At 41.0% G+C, this 22,458-nt stretch overlaps 1 protein-coding gene across 4 annotated transcripts in view; it reads left to right on the top strand.

The window, feature by feature from the left end:
* Positions 1–22,458, top strand: part of ARHGAP6 (Rho GTPase activating protein 6) — a 485,829-nt gene that overhangs the window by 221,595 nt on the left and 241,776 nt on the right. The window contains exon 1 of one of the 4 annotated variants that reach the window (XM_061178429.1): positions 9,462–9,505. The exons of the other annotated variants lie outside the window; for them this stretch is intronic. The gene's annotated coding sequence lies outside the window, so the exon portion shown is untranslated. Of the gene's footprint in view, positions 1–9,461; positions 9,506–22,458 lie in introns of those variants that run through there. 4 annotated transcript variants of the gene reach the window in all.

Raw genomic sequence — 22,458 nt, 5'->3', positions numbered from 1 at the left:
CACAAAGAGAGAAATACAAACACTTAAGTAGATAAGAGCATCCTGCATTTATAAAATCACTTAACACTTTCCCAAAGTATAGCACAACTGTCTTGTTTTATCATCATAACAAAAATGCAGCTAATGTTTTCCTCCCAACCTTTCCTCCCACGGTTTTCCCACATGGAGTTTATGGTGACTCCATCCTCCCAGCTGGGTGTCGTCCTTGATGCCTTTTGGTGACTTGGTCAGATTTGCATTTTGAAAATCCTGCTCTGGTCCCTGGAAGGAGTCGAGGGTGGGGAGAAGTTAGAGTGTGCATCCTGGCACTTGGGCCAGGGAGAGATGAGAGGAGATGACCTACCCTCGAGCTGGGCTGGAGGTTGAGAGCAGTCAGCATAGTTGAGAGATGTTTAGGGCGCTGAACCAGCCAGCCTGCATTTGGATGGGCTACAGAGGTGCTAGAGTATGAGGGTCAAGGGTGACATGCACAAATCAATGATTGCCTGGCAGCACTTCTAGAGGAACTGCAGTTTCTCATTATTATTGTCTTCTACAAGTTGCAAAGTGTTTGGACACAGTCTGTGTCATTTTCAGCCTCAAATCCGGCTGGTGGGTTAGACACGTTTTCTATTTTGTGGCTAAAGAAATCCAAGCTTAGGGCGGTGGAGTTCAAGGTGGCACAGGTGCAGTTGGTGACAGAACGGGGAATTTTATCCAGGTGCCATGATCCCACAGACCTCATCTGACTCATTTAGAGAACTGAGATAGATGAGCCAAATTATCCTCACCCCTTCCTCTTTTGTCACCATAATAAACCAACAATCAAATATCGTACCTTCAGTGACTTAACGTAACCATCCATATTGTTGAATTACACGACCAGATAGCTCTTCAGTTGGACTGGAATAGACAAAATGCAAAATTTAAATATCCATTAAGTTCAATGCCATATCTTTATGTCTTTCTCAGGGTTTCTCAGCCTCAGCAAAATGAACATTTTGAGCAGGATAGTTCTTTGTTGTGCGGATGTCCTGTGCACCGTAGGATGTTGAGCAGCATCCTTGATCTCTACCTACTAGATGCCAGTACCATAGCCGCACGCCACCCCCAGTTATGACAACCAAATGTATCTCCAGATAGTGCCGTATGTCCCTTGGGGGGCAAAATTGCTCCCCCCGAGACCCCCTGGTCTGTCTGATTTTCATGTATGTTTCTAAGAAGATGTGACATTTACTGTGTAATAAGATCGAGAAAGAGAAGACACAGTAAATGTTCTGAGTATTATATATATATATATATATATATATATATATATATATATATTCTATACAATGAACATGCAAAACTTTAGAGAGAGACCAACACAGAGGTTCAGAGAGAGTCTCAAACACAGCACAAGTGCTGGGGGTAGAATAATGAGTCACCCCAGTTTCAATGATCATGGCTTTAACAGTGTTCTCCCACTTTTGTTGACCCCCAAAAGTCAGGTCACTTGGCCTGGGTTAAAGATTACCGTAAGCTACCTTTCCCAACAGTCCTCATATACCTTCTTCCATTAACCACAAACAAAATATTACAAACCTTGATTGTCTACCAAGATCATGTGACAGATGTCTAATTTCATGACAAGCCATGCAATTAAGTATGGTGACTTCTTCAGGTGAATTACTGCGCTGAGTATTAGTTTTAATTAAAAAAAATTTTTTTTTATGTTTTGGCCGCGCCACATGGCACGTGGGATCTTAGCTCCCTGACCAGGGATCAAACCCACGCCCCCTGCATTGGAAGCACAGAGTCTTAACCGCTGGACCGCCAGGGAAGTCCCGAATGAGTGTTAGTTTTAGAACAAATTATCAGACATTTTTTTTTAATCTTTTATTTTATTTTAATTTATTCATTTTTTTATTTTTTATTTTTTTAACATCTTTATTGGAGTATAATTGCTTTACAATGGTGTGTTAGTTTCTGCTGTATCACAAAGTGAATCAGCTATACGTATACGCATATCCCCATATCCCCTCCCTCTTGCGTCTCCCTCCCACCCTCCCTATCCCAACCCTCTAGGTGGTCACAAAGCCCTGAGCTGATCTCTCTGTGCTATGCAGCTGCTTCCCACTAGCTGTCTATCTTACATTTGGTAGTGTATATATGTCCATGCCACTCTCTCACTTCGTCCCAGCTTACCCTTCCCCCTCCCCGTGTCCTCAAGTCCATTCTCTACATCTGCGTCTTTATTCTTGTCCTGGCCCTAGGTTCTTCAGAACCATTTTTTTTTTTTTTTTAGATTCCATATATACGTGTTAGCATATGGTATCTGTTTTTCTCTTCAGAGACATTTTGGAACAGTTTATGAATACTATTATCCCCAGCATCTCCCTGGAGGCACACACTTATTTTCACCCCCTTTTTTGAAAGGGAAACAAGAAGATTTCCTGTTGCCGCTGGCTAAGATAAATCTATGGATGGGTGATGTGTGTTCTGTTCATGGAGGTGTGACAAAAAGCAGGGGGCTTAGACTCTGACTTGGGATATCTCCCCGTGGAGTCTGGATGTCAGGATGCAGCCATTTTCGTCCCTTGGACCGGTCTACTTCTGAGCTTCTCTGTTGCTGACATCACTTCCTGTTTGGTGCAGTTGCCCCACTATCTGTGCTCTTGACCACAGCCTTGTCATTAAATGCTGACTGTTTCCTTGCTCTGCTTAAGTTTCCTCCTCCCTAAGGAACCCACTGGAAGGGCTAAGCTGCTTACCCTGCCAGGGAGCCTTTCTTCACCCAAATCAGTTGAGGTCTTAATATGATAATTTCCAAGTTTGCTTTCTATGAACATTCGAGTTTGAAAGACTTTAAAGTCATTAAGTCCACTTAATAATTCAATGGTGTTGATTACAGGATATTCTTTGGTAATTCCAAAGACACCCAGAACTGGGCACTGTTGCAGGGCTGAGCTGATATGAATCCGTTATCATCCATCAGCTCTGCCAGTGTAGACATCTTAGGAAGTTCAGCGGAACTTGTACTGACCTGCTGCATGGCTCAGAATTCACTTTTATAACACTGTTTGCTAGTCATTTGTCGCCTCACGAAAGCCAAAATTTTGCAAGTTACAGATAAGTGGGAGATTATTGAATCACCTTAATTAGCACCTCTACTAATCATGGGTACCTTTCCTACCACCTGCCCCCACCTTCCAATATGCATTCTTTTCTGCTGCACTCAGTTTTTTCTGTATGTGGCCTCTTTGTTCTGGAACTCTCATCACCTTAGGAAGCCACCTCTCCCATCCTTCCAAACACTTCTTAAGCACCACTGCTAGTTGATAAACAATCGGATTCCTCCTGGATGTTGCATGGAAGAGATATCTGTCAATCATAAGAAAACAAATGCTACCCTTTGCCTAGTCCTTTCTGATCGTAAACTTCTATTATTTCCTTTTCCTTTTCCCCGCATTGTGATAACCCTGGACCAAATACACCTGAGTCCCAACTTGATTGTGATATTATTGTCCAGTCATATGCACTCTTCACTGGGTTTTTGATTCCTCACTTGTCCCTCACCTGTATCACTCTTGGTCTTTTCCATCTCAGTAAATGGTTGGCGACTTGGCAAGCTGCCCGAGCCAGACACTTAGGGGTCATCCTGGAGTCCTCCCTTTCCTGCACCCCCCGACATTAAATCTCTGAGCCAGCCCTGCCAGGTCTGTTTCACAGCACTCCCCAAATTCATCCTCTTCCTTCCATCTGCACTGCTGTTACCTAAATCCAAACCCGCAGCATCCATTGTCCTCACTAAGACAACATGGTAACCCTATATTCCAGTCCTGGGACCAGTTGGGACCTTTTAAAAAGCAAATGAAGTTGTGACATTTCAGTGCTTAAAGCTCTCTGGTTGGTTTCCATTACACTTAGACTAATACCTTCATCCCTGACCTTGGCCTTCCAAGTCGTCCTACATAATTCCCCCCGCTTCCTAACATCCTCCCTCAGCTTACCACTGCCCAGCCACATTAGTGTACTTTCTGTTCCTCAAATGTGACCAGCTCTTTCCTGCCCCAGACCTTTGTTCTTACTGTTTCTTCTGCCTCAGATGTTCTTTGTGTGGCTTTTTTTTATATCCTACAAGTTGTAGGAAAAAAAGTCGCCTTCCCCGACTGCTCTCTCCAAAGTGCTTCTGACCCCATCAGTTACCATTGATCATATCACACTAGATGCTGCCTTCATTGTTTGCTCCACTACTTGGTACATTATACATTGTTTGACTCTCCCTACTGGTGTGTAAGCTTATTCAGGGCAGGGACCTAATCATTCTTTTCCCACGATATCCCCACTGCCTAGGATGGGTCCTGGTACAGGATGGGCACAAAATAAATATCTATGAGGAAATGAATCTGGCTGCCTAGGTGTTTTTACCTATAATAGATTATACCAGCGGGTTCAAAGCTTCACTCATCGTCAGCTGATGATTGCAAAACATATTGGCTTCAGGGTTTCACCCAATTTCCACTAAATGAGAATCTCCAAGGCCTAGACTTGGAATCAGTGATTCTGATATCAGCCACGTTTGGAAACCATCAATTAATTTACATGGTGGACCACTTACTGTTCAAGAAGCCTCTACAAAGCCTAGGATTCGGCGGCAAAGTGATCCAGAGAGTTCAATCCAGTGCTTCGCCTGAGGTGACCCTGAGGTAATGGAGTACAAGTTTTCAGAGAGGTCTTTTGTTTTGTAACCTAGTATTCATTTCAGCTGAACCCACTAAGGATACAAGAGGCATAGGAATGCTTCCTCTACATAGCATGGTCTGGCAATATGTCCCTCAGCATCCATTTTCTAGGTAATCTAAGCCAGTGATTCTCAACCAGGGGACACTGGGAAATGTCTGGAGGCATTGTTGGTTGTCACAACTGGCAAGGGGTGCTACTGGCATCTAGTAGGTAGAGACCTGAGATGCTGCTCAATATCCTAAACAATGCACAGCACAACCTAACAAAGAATTGTCCAGCCCAAATGTCAATAGTGCTGAGATTAAGAAACCTTGCCTTAGATATATCTCTGTAGACATCAAAATCTTTGCTGTTTTTGAGATTCATTTTGTATAGTGCTCTCTAAAATGAATTATACATGTTTCCCTGCTATTTAAGAGTTGGAAAAAATGTGAGTTACCTATTCCAGATGTGAGTCATGGTTATGAACATGATGTTTCACACTGCGGGGGAGAGGGTGATTACTCTGAGAAGGGTGATGGTGGCCCTTCCAGAAGCCTCATTGCCTTGGGCTTTTTGCTTCTTCACTCCTCAACTCTGATGCCCTTTGTAATCTTGGATCTTGTTTTTTAAACGCTTCCTATCTTCTCTCTTGTGTCAGACTTTAGCTGACTTCTTGATTTATTAATGTCTAATGGTCTTATCTCAATTCACTGCCTCTATTCTGATATAGCTGGAATACCAGTTTATTAAATTTGATAGTCCTGGCTCTAATATCAGGAATCATAATCTCCCAACTAGGATGTGAGGGATTCTCAGAAAGCCCGCGTGCTTGGATGTTGGATCTGTGACTGTATGTGAGTAAGGAGCTAGGGCCCGCTTCTGTCCAGCAGTCAGTCATTGAGGATGTGATGTGGACTGACCTGCTCTGGGGGAAATGCAAAAGCACTGAAAGAAAAACAAAAGGAAGGAGGAGGAAGTTAGCTTCTCCCAACTCTTCTCTCTCAATTCCATCCTGGTTAAAAATCTCCCAGTCAAGACACAGCTTATTGGTCCAATGCGGGCCCCTCGCCCACCCAGGAGGACAGAGGGATAAGATCAGTCAGGTTTGAGTCATTGCCCACTGCTATTGCTAAGGAGGCAAACTGGATTCAAAGGCATTGGATTTAAAAGAATAAGTGCTTCATTTGCTTTCAAATTTTAAAAATTAGAGAAATTTGCTATGATCTTCATCATCCTATCATTTGTACTCAGACTTAAATGGTTTCTAACTATCCTTGCATCTCTGTATTACTTCTTAGAGTGGCAAAGTCTTATATGGGAGCATCTGATTGGCTGGAACAGGTCACATGATTTCATGTTAGTTTTAACGGGGAGAGGGAAGATCTCCCATTAGGGAGTTCATAGTGGGAGACGTGAACTATGGACCAATAATTCTATATAATGATATATTCCCTTGAAACAGGAGTGGGGTTTGCACGATGAAGGGTAAATAAATGAACAAATGTCAATTGCAAATAAATAAATAAATAAATAAACGAAAACAACTTCCCGATCAGCCCAGGGTGGCAGTTGTGTTGGTGGCCTATCTGCCACCGACAAGGATTGTGGAGCACTTTCTCAAGTCCCGGCCACATCAGTGAATGTTAATTTGCACGGCCTGTTTTAGATTGTAAGCTCCAAAATAATGGGGAGTAAATAGATTTAAAGGTCTTAGGTGCTTGCAAAATTTTGGACTAAAATCACCAACATTTACAAACGAATACAGTTAATTTAGTATAATGTACCTTCTCAGATTTTCTGGTTCTAACCTTATTTTCAAAAGATCAACTATTCTGATTTATTTTATTCTTAAATACTTTCTGAATACTTAAAAACAACGATAGATCAAATGAAACAATAAGGACTGCCACCCATCTTTATATGGTACTGCTTTCTCTGTCTTTGTGGTGACTGCTTGGATGTGGCTATGAGATACATCTCAGTTTGGATAAGTTATACACAACGTATAAGACTACTTTATTCACTCAAATATGATCAGTGTTACTAAAGGCTCTTTCCTTGAAAGATGTCATAACCCTTTGAAATGAAAACCAGTCAGGATTTTCTCCCCATTTCTTTGGTTGCTTGACACATTCTTAGAACTCTTCTAAGTTAAATTTTTAGAGTAAAATTTGAGTGTTAGGAGTGCCAAATACATTAGATTTCTGAGATGAAGTTTTCAGAAGAATTTGGAGTTATGGCTTTGGGGAAAAGTTGCCATGGAAACAGCAAAAGATGTTCAGATGAATCAACTTTAAAAATATTTTTTGAATGACCCCTTTCTGTAGCTGACTGAAATCTCTGGTAAAGAAAGGTGTCCATCCAAGTGAAATGAAGAGACTAGAAGCATGTCACCAGTGTGTGGAGTGCCTCAGCTGTGTATTTGCTGAGCTCCCCTGTGCCAGGTGGGTGCCGCCCATCGTGGACAGGACTCTCGGACATCGTTCTGGATTCTGTACTTGGTGGTGCCATTTTAATTCGATCCACAGAGTAATAATCGTTTAGCAAGAAAATGGAATGTCAAGTTTGCTGGGGGAATTTGAAAATGGTCACACATAGTATTATTTTTGTAAGTCTTTATGCACATGACCTGTAACAGTGCCATTATGATGTCATTTTGATTGTCTAAGCAAAATGTAAAACACAGTCTTAACTTGGATCTCAAAAGATGAGGTATTGTCCCACCTTAGCTGCTGACTCACAGGCAAGGGCATTGTATCCATCAGGATGTGGCAGGAAACAGATGGGACACTCAAAAAGGCCTAACTTAAGGAACGGACTATTATGGATGTGTCGACAGGTTTACAAGAATCAATAAGGGGTGGTGAGGCACACAGCAATTAGCAGCGGGGACGCTGTTAGCACGTGGGCACAGAGAGAGTCCAGTGTTACCAGAACCCGATGACTGCCAACCTCGCTAGAAGGGACCCTGGAAATGTACCCAGCGAGGATTGCAGCAAGGGCAAAATATAAAGAAGCAAGGATGGCGTGGGACAATAGGTAAATACTCTGACCTCTTGGTCTTCCTGCTCACTCATCTCCTTCTACCAAACCCAACAAATCCATTGAGGTCAGTCTCAGAGGGCACAGACCAACGCAGAGAAGGGCAGGAATTTTTGTCTTGTTTTGGCAGAAGTGGGGGAGAGTTGGCAAACAGAAAATTCATCATATGCATGTTCAGTCTTGTTTGGGATTTAATTACTTTATGAAAGACCCTAAAGTCCTGAGAATATAGAGGACTCCCAAACTACTTAGAATGTCTCTTTCCTCTCCCCTGTGGGTTATCTTAATTACCACATTTAAACTAGTAATGTGTCAGACCATCTCCATCTACATATGATGTGCACGTCTTTAAGAATATTCACATCACAAGCCTATTAAAGTACTTACCCTTCACGTATTATACAGTATATATTTACATAGACGTTGTAATTAATTTAATATCGAGAAGTTCCATGCTTAATTCAGAAATGCTTTGGTCTAAATTTATTAATGCAAATTCAAACTGTAATAAATTTTTTTCCCTCTAAGCCCCATATCCCTGGTCACATGGAGCACATGCCTGACCGTATGTGCTTGAATGTCAGCAAAATTAATCCATAACTTAGAGCTCTTAGAAATATTTAGGCTGACTTGCAGTCTTAATAATTATAATAGCCAATATTTATTGAATGCTTTCCACGAGCCCTGGACATATTATCTCATTTAATCCTTACAAGAACCCTGTGAGGTAGGTCCTACTATCATCCCCATTTACAAGATGAGGAAACCAAGGCACTGAGTTTAGATCTGTTTCAAGGTCACACAGCTAGTAAGTAGTAGAATTGGGATTCAAATCCTTGTCGGTTTGACTGCCAAGTCTCAGTGCTTGAACCACTGCACAGTGGCTGACTGTTAAAATGGCATTGGCTTGAGATGACACTCTTAAAAGCTTTTCATTTTGTAAATATTCTAGACTCACAGGAAGTTGCCAAAGTAGAACCAAGAGATTCCATGTACCCTTTATCCAGCCTCCTTCAATGATAGCATCTCACATAATTACAGTACAATATCAAAACCAGGAAATTGACATTGGTATAATACTGTTAACTTGAGTACACACCTTGTTCATGTTTCACCGGTTTTTTACATGCATTCCTTTGTGTATGTGTGAGGGAGGGAGGGAAGGACCGAGAGATGGAGAGAGAGAGACAGACACAGAGAGAGATCCAGGCAATTTTATCATGTGTCTAGATTGGCATATCTGCCACCACATTCAAGATACAGGACTGTTCCATCATCACAAAAAAGCTCCCTCATGCTACCACTTTGTAGTCACACCCACCCTACATCCTACCTCTGGCGCCTACTCTAATCCGGGCAACCACTGACCTGTTCTCCATAAAATGACACCTTTTAAATTACTTCCTCTGTCCTTCCGGCACAATGGGAACATTCCTGTCTCCATTGACCATTTATGTCAAAAACATCCAGAGACCTAACAGGAGAAAATTAAGGTGCATCGATAATGAGATCAGAGAGGATTTTGGTGTTCTTGTCGTTAGTAGCATACACAACCACAAATAAAGAACATCCTGTTTGGTATTTTTTAGCTGAACGTTGTGGTAATTTTGTAATTCCAACTCTTGTGTTTTCTCTAGCAAAGCGCTTTTAATTGAAACAGCACAGAATTTAGCTCCCGCGTGAATGCTCCATGCTCCCTCTTTGCATGGCCGTTCTAATGGAACATCCATCTCAGGAATGACAGCCGCATGGTTGAGCTTGCAGCCGCCTGGAAAAGGTACATGAGAGCTGGCACTCTGCCCTCCAGAAGTATTTATGAACAAGGATAAACACAAGCCCCACATGTATTTGCGGTAGCCACGGCCCAGTTGTGCTCTGGGCAGCACAAGGGTTATGTAAACCCTGGCGTTGATGGTACACATGCATTTTTATTCATTCATTTTGAAGGGAGTGGCAGTTCATAGACCTCTGTTGGGGAAACGTTTGAACCTTATCAAGATTAGCTGGTTCAAAAAAACCTTAATAGCTGTTTTTATTCAGGATGGCTGCGGAGTGAAACCTTATCATCGGGACACAGTTATAAAGACTTCCTGCATTTATTTGGTTCCCACTGTTTAAAAAAAGGTGTAAAAAGGGCTGATGCTGTCTGATTCTGCAAACATAGGTGCACTCTTATTGGATACTTCAATTAGTACTCAGTTTTACTCTATGATTTGCCTTGATCTTTATTAGAAAGGGAGAATGTTATCTAACACCTAGACATTCTTAGACCACCTATTGCTTTTAATTAGGTAGGCAGGGAATACCATCGTTACCATGCAGGTACTTCATATCACCCATTGTAGGGTGTCTAGGGAGAACCCGGTGTGAAGAACCACGGGGCCTTCCATGAGATTTCTGCACTGGGGGACACTTTTTAATTTTGGATATCATTACAAAGGAATGAAACATAGAACACTTGGCATGCATACACATGTGCACACAGACACACAAAATGGTGAGTTGTGTTTCTATCAGTTAGCTGTTGCCACACTAATGCTGCATAAAAAACTACTTTGAAATTCAGTGGCTTAAAACGACCATCATTTATTCTCGTGGATATGTGGGTCAGCTGGGGTTGGCTTATCGGGCAGAGCTCAGCTATTTGACCCGAGGTCAAGCTGCCAGTCCTACAGGGCTTGGCTCCTTGGTCATTTCCGTTCTACATGTGTTTATTCTAGGGCCTAGGTTGGTGGGGCAGCATTTATCTGGAGAAGTGCAGAGGCACAATATGACAAGTAGATTCAACTGCGAATTCTTAATGCATAGGCTGGACTCTGGCACGCTCTCATCTCCACCTACCTGCCATTGGCCAAGGCAAGTCACGTCCAAGTCTAATGTCATTGGGTAGGGAAGTACACTTCCTCCATGATGGGGCCATGGCAAGGGTGTGAGTGCAGTAAGGGGTGAAGAAATAGGGCAAATCGTTCACTTTACCACAGTATGTAATCAAATTCTGAAAATACTGACATTTTTAAGAAGGCACAGACCTATCTCAATTTTGTTCCTATTTGGTCAGTGAGTTCTTTCTGTCATGGATATCAATATGTATTTCCTTATGACCTAATTAAACAACAAAGGCAGGATGATGGGGCCATCCCGCTGACACCAGTCTCCACAAATCCACATTGATTGGATATAACTGAATAGCTATCAAGGAAATATTATAGAAATAGACTGAATATATTAACATTTAAACAGAATCATCACAGTCTTCTCCTGCTCCCTTGGGCTTAGCAGCTCTGGTTCCTCAATATATCAAGAGGAAAACATCCAAAATCACCTCCCAGGACATTTTTAAATTAGCTTTAATTTACTAGTGCCACTTTAGAAAGATCTATAAATTTAGCTCCTGTTTTAAAACCATCTTCTGAAATTGTGGATGAGGTCATTTACAATCAGAAGAAAAACATATTAATTCTTTAGTTCAAACAAATCAGAGCCAACATTTGGAAATTAGCTGATGAGTTTGATCAATTTTGACATGTAAATGGATAAGCTAAATTAAAAATAATGCGCACATGCAAAAATCTCCTCTCTGAAGTTTGAAACCTTTGCCCTGTCTTCCTCTATGGAATCAACCGATTGGACAGTTGCCAAGTCCTGTTTTGTTTTTCAGTTTGTTCTGTAGGTGCTCGTACCTAATAGAGCACCTACCATATCGCACTCACTCAATTGTCTAAATCAGGGGTCAGCAAACTATGGCCCATGGACCAAATCTGGACCACTGCCTGCTTTTTCTTTTACAGCCTGCAAGCTAAGAATAGATAAATATTACATTGTTAAACAGTGGAAAAAGTCAAAAGAAGACTGGTTCAGCACATGTGAACATTATATGCAATAGAAATTTTAGTGTCCGTGGAAATAGCCGTGTCCATTCATTTACGTATCAATTATGGCTGCTTTCATGTTACAACAGCAGAGTTGAGTAGTTGCGACAGGCTATATGGCATTCAAACTCTAAAATATTTACTAGCTGGCTCTTTACCCAAAAGGTTTGTGGACTTCTGGTCTAAAGCTATGTCCAGATGACCACAGATGCTGTAGATAGATCTACTGTTATATAAGAATGAGGGCAAAAGAAAGGGGACACACATGGTTAGCGTGGAGAAGAAAGTTGAGTATGTTCAGATAAGGGCAAAATATCATTGAACATTCATTTATTCACCAGTATGTGTGGAGAACTGGGTGTGTGTCCAGTGCTAAAGGAAAATTTCAAAAAAGAATAATATCTAGTTTCTACTCTCAGGCTTCCTCTTGAATAAAAAGTAAGATGCATCCACATATGGCTTAGAGTGTCTGAAACCTATCCTCCTTGTCTCCTTCTCTAAGTCACCAGAAAACAAATCCTTTGCAATTTTTAAGTTAAAATTTGTATTTTTTTCAGAGCTTATTTTGTAAATATTCTAGGTGGAATAATTTTCGTGAGCATTGCTATTCTTACCAGTTCAAAGTGGAGAGTTGAACTCTGAAAAATATCATTTACTCATTGGTTTAAAGTGCTGGTTCTTGTTTTGCATTTGAGATTTTTACATTAGTTATCCAGAACTCCCTCAGAGGAAAGAATGTAAAGGGCCTCCAAGGGCTGACCCTAAAAACATCACTGCCCTTTTCTTTAAACTCTCTATAGCTTGCTGAGCGCTCAGCCACAAGAGCTGGGCCGTGAGAGAGCCGTTGGCCCTGCCAGTGCAGCCCGTGTTTTGCCAAGGGACGTGGCCCCACTCTGTGATGTTTCTTTTGGCTGACTCTTCCGCATTCTTGTGACCCTTTGAATGGAGATGTCTTTACAGCTTTAGCCCTACAACCTGGCCTCCCGCTATCATTTCCTGCAGGTCTTGTCTTAGATCTCAGCAACTTCCTGAGTAAATATCACCTTGGTGTCTCCTAAGAGGAGCTTGGGAGGTTCACAAAACCTGGTTCCCACCATGTGTGAAGCGTAATGTCCGTGAGTCTTCTTCTCACTGGACTCTGCGGGACGTGAGCCTGGAATTCCCTTCAGTTCCAGAGCGAGGGGCAACGTGAGGCACTGAACAGAGACCCAGGCAAATGCCCCTGAGGGCGGGGATCATATCACCCCAGAGGAGGAAATTCCAATTGAAAATAGAAACCAGGTCAGCACCCTTGTGAGAGGCAGCGTACTAGACTCAGAAACCGGCAACCTGGAGCCTACGAGGGCAGCTATCAGAAGTCCGTGAATTGGCCTGAACAAGGGTGTTGTGTTTTAGTGCAGTCAATTGGGTGGTACAAACCCAAATGAAACATGATTTATCTACTTTCACAGTCGTGCTGGGCTGGAGGGTTATGCGGAAATGACTCAATTTCATACATTTGTCATGTTGACCAATGGTCAATTCTTTAATAGAGAAAGGCAATTTGGGAAGAATATTTTCTTGAGAACTATGGTATATGTATATATGGCGGAGGCAACTTCTAACTTACCATGATAAGAATTTTTTCCATTGGTTGTTAAGGAGCAAAGAGTTATTTTGTAGAAGCTATATAATATCCCCTTGTTAAATAAATTAAAAGATCTCAATTAATGATTGTTCCTTAAAATAACAGATCTATAATTAACTGGGGAGCGCTCACAGTATTACCGGGTTGCTAAGGAAGTTAGTGGCTTTTTGACTAGTCTGATGAATTTTCAGAATATCTTTAAAGAGAGTCTAGAAACTTTATCATAACCCTTAAAAAGCTATGGAACAGGATGTCATTTGGGGAAGTTTCATTTGCTTGCTTCAGCTCGTGATCCAAATTTGGAGGAGACTAAACCTCTCCAGGGTTTTGTCTGCAAATAAAGTTGAGAATATGTGCTGTAAACTCTTTTAACCTGTTAAGAGTTTGATTTGGGGGGCGGGTAGGGGTAGTACTGGAAGAGAGTAAAATGGACACTTTTGACTTTAATGAGGAAAATATTGCACGATGGAAAAATGCTATCTGTTGGTTGGTTGTCATAAGCTTTAAAATAGTATTTTACAGTGGAAAAAATGTTGTTTGTAGGACTGTTTTTCAGAGGTTTCTTTGCAACATTTAATTTATTTGTTCCTAAAAATTTTTAAACATCACAGACACCAAAATCTTGCTGTAGAAGTAGGATTTTGTTAAAGGAGAGATGTATTTTTGATTTATATTTCATATGTATGTGTGAAGATATAATGCCTTCCACAGATCTCTAGAGACAGAAAGTAGATTAGTGGTTGCCTGGGGCTGGGAGTGGGAAGGGGGAATGACTGCTAATGGGCACCAGGGATGTTATTAGGGTGATTGAAATGTGCTAAAACTGGATTGTGGTGATGGTTGCACAGTTTGGTAAATTTCTAGGTGAATTTTATGATATGCGAAGTGTATCTCAATAAAGTTGTTTTTAAAGGGTAGGCCTTAATAAGAGAATCAGAAAGTATTTATTTGCAAATGAAGGATTGAAATCAATCTTACACAACCAAGCTTGAAATACATTAGTAAAATTATCGTATATTTTTTCCCTTCTAGACCACCCACCTAGAAAAATCAAAATGTAATAAATGAGACAAAACACGATTTTTTACTACTTATTCAGGGTTCACAGAAATCTGACCAAGTGTTCATTTGCGGTTAGCACAGAAACATCCCACCGAACTAGACACCAGACTTCTAAGAAATTCAACTTTCTAAGTAAAGTGCTATCTCAGTTTTGCTATAATTTCAGTTTTAAAGAAAGGCACATTAGAAGGTGATTATTTGCTTTACAACACTATTTTCTGTAGTGCTCTTTTTAAAATCACAAAATCACCTATGTATTTAAAACAGTATCCTTTAGACCTACTGTATAGCACAGGGAACTTGGCTCAATATTCTGTAATAACCTAAAAGGGAAAAGAATTTGAAAAAGAGGATACTTGTATGGGGTATAACTGAATCACTTTGCTGTACACCTGTAACTAACACATCGTTGTTAATCAACTCTACTCCAATATAAAATAAAAATGAAAACCAAACAAACAAAAAACCCCCAAACCAAAAAACCGCAGTATCGTTTAAAAAAGAACTCCGCTGCAGTCTGCACATTCCAGCAGTATCCATTACAAAAAGCACAGTGCACACAAGAGGGTCCCTCCTCCTCTCCTTGCCTAGGACTGTGTGTCTCTGTGAGTATGCAGGCCCAGCGCTACCTTTGCAGTCCTCCTGGGAGGATGTGGCAGGGATCCTCCAGCTCAACAGCTCTCAGCCCTGCCACTTGACAGTAACACTCTGAGAAGTCCAGAGGGTGTGTGGCTACAGGTCCCCGCGTGTGCTCCTGGGTGAACACTTGACATAGGTATCCAATGAATCATGGGGTGCAATTCAGAGACTCCCCCCTTCCCCTTTCCTGAGGGCTGTGGAATCAGATCTACCAGGCTGTGGCACTTGTTGCGTCTTTTATGCCCGGAGAGGTAATGTTTATGGCAAGGTACCCAGGCTGAAGAGGTATTAGGTTGGTGAAGAGAGGGAGAAAGCTCTCCAGAAAGAAGGAATAGTTTGTGCAAAGTCCCTGAGGAACAGAGAAGAACAGCAGGTTCCAATAACCTAATGAAGAAAGTTCAGAATGAGTGAGGGGGAGAGGGCCTAAGAAACATTTGGAGAAATGGGTGGGGTGGGCAGAAGAATGACAGGGTCTTGAAAGCCACCCAGCAAGGGTATTGGATTGTAGCCTAGGAGCAAGAAGAAGCTATTGAAAAATTTTAAACAGTGTGATGGGGCGTGTCTGTGTGTGTGTTGTGATCAAATTGACTGTTCCTGGCTCCTTCTGCTCCAGCACCCACTGAGCAGCAATTACTACATCTCTCAGCTAACTAGCAACAGAGAGAATCCCATTAGTTCAGTTTGGGTAGCGGCATCCGTGCTGGGAGAACTATCTCAGCATGCCTCCTCATAGGCTCCTACTGATTGGGTGACTGCTGGATCAGTCACCACCCCTGGGCCAATCAGCTACGGGTAAGGGTGGGTTTATAGTACCTGGATGGAATTTTATGCTCAAGGAGCCCCCAGTGGCTGTTAACCTCAGCAAGAGGTGAATGTGGGCATGGAAAGAATTTTGTTGCCCTTCTCAGTAGCAAATAAGCGAACCACTACCAAGAGCAACAACAACAACAAAATCTTGCAGAGTTGTGGCAAGGATAACAGATATTGTAGGTGAAACTTATACAATGCTTGCCTCACCGTTTACAGCAGTGCTTGTCAGATAGTGTGCATTGAGAAGTTGGTTGCTAGTTTTGCTGTTAATCATCCCATTCCTCCCACACCCACACACTTACACACATCACTTCAGTAGACTCTGCTTGACAGGTTACCAGTTTGGGGTCTTAATCTTTGACACAGGAACCAGTGATAATACCTTTGACCAATGGATGGATGACTTATAGCTCTATTTTCATAGTTTTTTAAAGTTCTGTTATTGAAGTCATTTGTTTTCTTTAGTTATTAATCTTACTGCTTCCTCCAGCGTTTTGTTGAAAAGCATTTCATCATGTTTTGGTTAAGTGATTTATGGTTAGCTCACAAATTCCAGTCTCAAGATTAAAGTTACTCACAAATTCCTTAGGACATTCATTGTGTTAGCAGAAATTAAAAGAAAAGAACTGTAGGATTCCTTCACAATTCTGTTGAATTCCATCATATACCTCCACCACATTTACCTCCAAATGGCCAATAAACATATGTAACATACATACAGTTGGCCAATAAGGACATGACAACATGCTCTAAATCATTAGCCATCAGAGAAATGCAAATCAAAACCACAGGGATGTACCACCTTACACCGTCTTGGATGGTAATAGTCAAAATGACAGATAGTAACAAGTGTTGGTAAGAAGATGGGAAAATTGGAACCCTCATACACTGCTGGTGGGAATGTAAAATGGTGCAGCCACTTTGGAAAAGAGTCTGGCAGTTCCTCAAAAAGTTAAATATAGAATTATCATATGACTCAGCAATTCCACTTCTAGATATACACGCAAGAGAAATGAAATGTATGTCCACATACAAACTTGTATATGAATGTTCATAGCAACATTATTCATAATGGCCAAAAAGTAGAAACAACCCAAATGTCCATTAACTGATGTATGAGTAAATAAAAGGTGATATACCCATATAATGGAATATTAGTCAGCAATAAAAAGAGTGAAATACTGATACATGCTATAGCATGGATGAACCTTGAAAACATTATGCTAAGTGAAAGAAGCCAGACACAAAAAGTCACATGTTGTATGATTCCATTTATTTTGAAATGTCCAGAATAGGCAAATCCATAGAGACAGAAAGTAGATTGGTGGCTCCCTAGGACTGTGTAGGGGACAGTGGGGAGTGGCCACTAATAGTTATGAGGTTTCTTTTCAAGGTGATAAAAATGTTCTAAAATTGGTCATAGTGATGGTTACAAAACTCCATGAATATACTAAGAACTATTGAATTGAACATTTTAAATGCATGAATTATATAGTATGTGAATTTTATCTTAATAAGGTAGTCATAAAAAAATAAAGTCAACCAATGCTAGCCTTGAATGGTGTATTCCACTGTAAGGTAACTGTCTAAGCACATTAACTTATGAAACAAAAGCTCCTCGGTTATCTATTTATGAGTTGGTTTGCCATATATGTACCTAAGAAACTTCTCAGTTTACTTACAATATATATGTGACAGCTGGTTTATTTTATGTCATGGGAAACAGAAACAGTCCTTTCACTGAAGACTTGGGTGTATTTTAATGCCCCAAACCCACATATCTCACACATTAATCAGGGCCAACATGCTGGGAGCAATCACGACTGCCAACCACAGGAAAGTAAGATGCATTTTATGTGGACATTTGTAGGCAAATGTGGCATAATCTATTTAACTGGTGTGGTAGTTGTGGTGATGGTGTGTGTGTGGGGGGGGTGTTTGTGTGTGTTTACACTGTGTGTGTGTGTGTGTCTGTGTTTACAGTAAGCTCAGTCAGAATGCCCTAAGGCCAAACAGTACCATGGACCTCTAAAAAGGAAGAAAGATCAATATCTTGGAAAACGCATTCTTGCTTGCTCTCAATTGTTCAAGGATTGCTCTCCCCTGCTGAGGCCCAGTTGAGTCTCCTGTTGCCAGAAGATCAAAATGGGAAAAAGATGTTTCCCCGCAATACCTACTCTATATCAAACATTTTACTCTATGCCTTATATGTGTACTTTCTAATCCTAAGAACAACTCTCTAGTGGGGCTTATTTATCCTATTTTATAGATGAGGAAATTGAGGTTTGCAGAGGCTAAGTAACTTTCCCAAAGTCACAAAGATATTAAATGGTGGAGCTAGGTTTTGAACTTACGTTAACTGATTCCGAAGTTCATATTCAGACTCCTTCATGTTAAGCTGTTTTTCATCTTCCCAAGGGGAAATGATACCCTTTACTCTTTTGCTATTGACTTAATTATAACCATTAATAAAACTGAAGCAGAAATTGATTATTTGACTAGAAATTGATTTTATAGCAATTCAGTATTTAGTGTAGGAACCAAGGATTTCCAATATCCTTGCCAGACCATATCCATTCAAATTCTAAAATTAGTTGGGTTTTTTCCATGTGATTATATAAAATCGTACAGTAAACCCTTAGTTTTTAGGATACCAGCCTGCAAAAATGACTAATGATAAAGAATGAAAGAAAGAGAGAGCAAAAAAGAAAGAAGGAAAGAGAGAGAGAGAAAGGGAGAAAAGGAAAAGAAATTCTCCTGAGAAATAGAGAGCACATGCTTTTACCCAGTGGTGTCATCCTTCATGGATTTTGTCTTATAGAAGGAAAGAGACATGCTAACCCATTAGTAATAGGTGCATGAGAAGCTCGTCTTGAGAGCTCTTAAGTGTGAAAAAGCAATTTTAGACAAAGAAGGGGAAGCGAAGAGGAGAAGGGTGGTAGAGATTGCGTGGTGGCAACATTCTGGTCACCTGGGACTCTGGGGTGAGCGTCCATGCCACTTGGTGGTAGAGGTGAATATCAACAGTGGGATAGCAATTTTCCCATACTGCTGACAGTGGAAAAGAGAGAAGGCAATGAAAAGGTAGAACCAAGAACCGCTCTAACATTCACAGGAGAGGCAGCCAGCAGCCCCTCACACCTGGCCTAAGGACATTGATCGCCACATTGAAAAGACATCAGTCACTGTGGATGGCTGGAGACACGTTCACTTTGTGTGGTTATACTGTGACAGACTCATTCAGCTCTGTACTTGATCTGCATTTTCACCTATAATTATGCCTATAAGACTAACTGGTTCAATGGTTTAAAAAGATAAGGAAATGACTCCATTAGAAAAATAAAAGCTCTTACAATAAGATGGTTAGAGCGTAAACTCTGGGCTATCCAGGATGTATGCTTATCTAGAATGACTCATTCCCAGATGATCCAGGGTCGCTGAGGATTTGCTATACTGAGCCTTCAGAGCTGCGACCTACTCTTTTTTAAAAATATTTTTGGAGACATTTTTCCTTCCTGAGGTTACCCACAGCAGTATCCTTTGACCAGATTTTCTTTGAGCTCTAGATTAGAAAAAAAACACCCACAAATACAAAATTTCTTAAGAAGAGGCTTTCAGGGGCTTAAAACTCATGAACTGAAAATTCGGTTCCTGTTGGCAGGCGCTGTTACTTTCATTGAGTTCTAACTACACGGAATAGTTTTTAGACAAATTGAACAAATGCAAAGGGAAAGGATTATTTTTATATTTTACTTTATATGTTGCATTAAAAGGACTGAAGATTGACTTGAATAGATTGGAAGTCTTGACTCTTAATGAGTCTCACATTCATCTTCGGACTCTTGCTCGGGTGGGTTATGTGGAGTTAAATTTTAAGGCTTTGATGCAAGGCTGACCTTGTTTCCAACCTGAATTCTCCTTGTGACTATGGCAGGTTCTGGAGCCAAAGGTTAGGATGGTTTCCGTCGGTGGGGTGCAAGACAGCTGAGCAGTGGGGGATGCAAAGAGTGGAGAGGCTCATCAGAGAGACGAAGAAGGTGGCTTTGCCTCTGACCCCGTGAATCGGCCAAGTGGTGGTGGTGAAAATGGAGAGGAGATGCTGAAAAGCAAGTAGTACCTGGAAAGCACAGAGTAGTGGGACTCAGATCTCTGTAACATATTTGCATTCATATATTCAACATTTTCTTCTCTCCTGCCTTGTGCAGGCCTGGCCTTTCTCCATCTATGTGTCTTTTTGAAACATTGCAGGATATTCAACATTAGCACCTAATTATGGGTCTGCTTCGATGTTAGAGCCTGTTTCATCTCTGCTTTAACATGGTTTAAGTATGTCTGCAAAGGAAGAAAATTTACTTACATTGTTAACCATCGCTTTCATGTCTCAAAACAGCAGATTTGTTTATCCAACAGATTTTGCCAAGAAGGCAGTGAATGAAATTTTAGTTTTCAAGGATGTTTGAAGTTAACATTTTGCGATAGATAGACAAGCTCAGTCAAGCAACACTTGCCTACATAAGTGTCTCTGAGCTCAATATAAATCATGCCTCAAAGTAACATTCAGCTTTTGGACCAGCACTGTCAAATAGAAATGTAATTCAAACCACATAGGTAGTTTAAAATGTTCATGTTTAAATAAGTTTTCTAAAAAGGGTAGAAAGAAACAGTAATATATTCTGTTTTACCTAATACATCTGAAATATTACCATTTTGATATGCAGTCAATAAAAAAATTATTGGAGATATGTGTGTATATATATATATACATATATATATATATATATTTCATTTCAAGTCTTTGGAATGTGGCACATATTTTGCACTTACACCACATTTTAATTCCAACTGGCCACATTTCAAACACTCAATAGCCACAAAGGCTACTGTGTTTGACACAAGGCTTTCGAGGACTGAATTCAAAGCCAAAAGACGACAGATTCGATTCAGTTCTCTGCTGCGGAAGTTTTCCTGTCAATTAGTGGGATTCTTCACTCTCCGCCCTGCCTGTAGCTCAGCTCTGGGCACCCCAGGACTGCATTTCTGTTCTCCCCCTGAAGTAGTCAGGATCTAGCATCTCGGTAGGTAGGATGGGGGCGGAGCCATGTTTTCTTGCTGCGTGGTAAAATGCAGCTGCTCTTCTCTGCTGGTGTTTCACTTGGCTTTGAATTTCAGCCCCCGGCTTTCCCACACTGAGCAGCCCATGCAAACTATTGTTTGCAATGATACCTGTTCCTTTCTAAGAAGATGAAGGCAGTAAATCAGATTTGCACTTAGTACAAGGTGTTCAAGTGAAATTACCTACTTGTTTTGGCAGTCCCCCTCCCAAATTGCTGGGGTGTATCTTCATCAGGGGTTATATAAATAGGAATTGCCCACCTCCTAAGTAGAGTATGTAATACTGGAGGTAACCTAGGCATCCTCCCACACCCTGCCACCATTGACGCCCAATTATTCCCCAGAACACCTAAGCCTTTATGTAATAGGGTCCTGGGAAGAAGGGAAGTGGCAGGCAAAAGTGGGATAGTTCAAACATCGCTCACATGTGAAACATTTAGATCCAGCGTTTAGATGCAAGACTCTTTTTGCTTCCAGTTTCAGGGTTTGTTACATTGCGAGTGTGGCTTGGTTGCCAGGGCAGCATCTTGGAGCTGATACTCACAGAGAGAGCCAGCGCTTGTTAGACCTCTTGATACAAGCAAAATTATAGACAGTGTCATCCTAAAAGAGAGGCGACTCCTGTGTGATAAAGCCCGAGTTGTATGATGCGTTTCCTCAAGTAAAATGGAGGGAGCGCTCTTCTGTTTTGTTAATTCATCTGCTATATAAAGCTTTGCTTAAATTAGACATGGGCTCGAAGCATGACTCACAGTCTTTAATGTTTGGAAAACATTCAGAGAAGCTGGAATCAAAATGGATGGTAATCTTTTACCATATAGTTTTAAGAGAAACTGTTTATTGAGTTTCTCAAGAACTGATTGAAAATTTTTTTGAAATTTTGAAATAGACAGGGTTGCCTGTTTATTGTTGTCTTATTCATAATGACTACCCATAGTGTCAATGTTCACGTGTACAGATGAAACAAAACCCATGATAATTCCACCACGTGCAGGTAAATGTTGATTACTTTGCCTTTTTTTGCAGCCAGGGCGGTTTTTTTTATAGAAACAGTTGCCGGTTGTGGTCTGAGAGGGCATCAGCATTGCATAGTATGCCAGCTTATAGAGAAACACCCTGAAAAACCACTTAAAAAATGTAAAGTGTCAGAATAATTCGTTGAGTATTAATAATACATGCCTAATCTGCTCCCCCAATGTCATTTACACCCTAGACCATTGGTTCTCACCCGAGCAGCTTTGCCCCCCAGGGGACATTTGGAAATGTCTGGAGACATTTTTGGTTTTCAGTGGTGGAGTTGGGGTGGTGTGCTGCTGGCGTGCAATGGATCAAGACCAGTGATGCTGCTAAATATCTACAATGCGCAGGACAGCTTCCACCACAAAGAATTATCCAGCCCTAAATGGCAATAGTGTGAGACTGAAGAACCTACTCTAAGCATTATGTATTTTCCTAGAGTTTATATAGTCTCTCTTCATTCAAGGTTTTGGCTAGGCTATTAGGATCATCTAGGTAAAAACTGTCCAGTCATGAGCTAGCTGGACATAAAACTGTGAGTGTTAAGGTCAAGGTGATACCTCCCTATAAGGGTTGTCAGAGGGAATTTGTATA

This window comes from Eubalaena glacialis, chromosome X (genome assembly GCF_028564815.1).
Source record: "Eubalaena glacialis isolate mEubGla1 chromosome X, mEubGla1.1.hap2.+ XY, whole genome shotgun sequence".
NCBI classification, from domain to species: domain Eukaryota; kingdom Metazoa; phylum Chordata; class Mammalia; order Artiodactyla; family Balaenidae; genus Eubalaena; species Eubalaena glacialis.
Note: the sequence above shows the minus strand (reverse complement) of the source record. Positions and strands in the feature narration are given on the sequence as shown.